Consider the following 1,819-nt stretch of genomic DNA (forward strand, 5'->3'; position numbering starts at 1 on the left):
CTTTAATGGTACAGCACTTTCATTTGACTTTGTTTTTCACTTGAACAAAAAACTGAGATGGCAATGTGAGTGACTTCATAATGTACCATACTCAAAAATCACCTCTCCTTAATGACCTCCCCAACCCAGTCCTGTAATTCCTAATATTATATAATAATGCTAATATACGTGTAATAATATTAATATATAATCATTCCTGATAACACTATTGTAAGTTACTATTAAGTTACTGTTACTATTGTAACCTGAAGCAAGTTACTCAGCCTCTCTAATATTTAACTTTCTCGTAGGTAATATAGCAAGAAAAAGACCCACCTTTCAGAGTTACTGTGAGAATTACATGAGATAATATGTAAAGAGCTCAGGGAAGGGGATACTTCCACAGTGTCTTTCTTATCACCCCTGGTGTTCCCCTGCCCCCACGAGAGGAGTGACCAATCTGGTGGATTAGATTCCTAACCAGGCCATTTTCCCCAGCAGTGAAGGTCATGCATGATGTATTGGATCATGCATGTGGGTATGGTGCCCTCCGGGTTCTTCTCCCTCTGCCCTCATGGGACTGAGTGACACTCCAACCCAAGCGTGCTCTCAGGCTCAGAGAGAGAAGTCAGCTAGTCTGTAGTTAAACTGTGCAGCCTGGCTTAGCCAGTGTCCGTTTTGATTAGGCAGGATCCTAGCTGTCCTGGTGGTCACATAGTTTTAATTTTGCCTATGAAAAAGGCCCTGTAAGCATCCAGTTCTAGGCATGTGACCTCAGATTACCTTATCAGACTGTGCAAGCTTAGCTAAAATTCAGGTGTCGTTCTTCTTTTGCCACTGTCTCCTGTGGATAGTTCTCTCTCCAGACCAAAAACGTAGGGGCGGGCATGGCTGCGGTCTAAGGTAGGATTCTGGTATTCTTAAGCCTCTTTAAGAATACCAGAACTCTACTTTGACTCTGGTGTTCTTAACCAATGGGACTTGAAACCAACCATAACCGTTAACAGTATTAATATTAGTAGTGTTTTGGTTATCTGTGACTGCTTACTAAACCACTCCAAAATGTAGTGGCTTAAAACAAGTCTTTTTTTATTTTTTAATTTCTCATAATTATGTGAGTTGACTGGTTGGGGCTCTGCTGGTCAGTTCTGCTAGTCTCATTTGGGTCTCTCACATGCTGTAGTCAGATGGCAGCTAGGGCTGAAACCTCCAGGATGGCTTCACTCCTGGGTCTGACACCTTGTCAGGGATGTCTGGAAGGCCAGACCCAACAATGGATGTTGGTAAGGCAAGACCTCACTTTCTCACCAGGTAAACCCAGGGCTTCTCCGTTTCCATGTGGACTTATCAAACGGTGCTCAGGGCTTCTGAAAGATGGAAAGTAGAAGCTACCAGACATTCTTAGAGCTTAGAGCTGACTCACTGGGAAAGACCCTGATGCTGGGAAAGATTGAGGGCAGGAGGAGAAGGGAGAGACAGAAAATGAGATGGTTGGAAGGCATCAGCGACTCAATGGACGTGAGTTTGAGCAAATTCCAGGAGATAGTGTAGGACAGGGAAGCCTGGCGTGCTGCAATCCATGGAATCACAAAGAGTCAGACACGACTTAGCGACTGAACAACAAAGGCTTGGAACAGACACAGTGTCACGTCTGCCATTACTATTCTTTAAAATAAGTCACAGGGACTTCCCTGGTGTTCCAGTGGTTAAGACTTCGCTTTCCAATGCAGGGGGTGCTGGTTCAATCTCTGGTCAGGAAGCTAAGATCCCACATGCCTCGAGGCCAAAAAAACAGAATATAAAACAGAAGCCATGCTGTAACAGCGAATTCAATAAGACT

This window comes from Bos taurus, chromosome 19, assembly GCF_002263795.3.
Source record: "Bos taurus isolate L1 Dominette 01449 registration number 42190680 breed Hereford chromosome 19, ARS-UCD2.0, whole genome shotgun sequence".
In the NCBI taxonomy this organism is placed as follows: Eukaryota; Metazoa; Chordata; class Mammalia; order Artiodactyla; family Bovidae; genus Bos; species Bos taurus.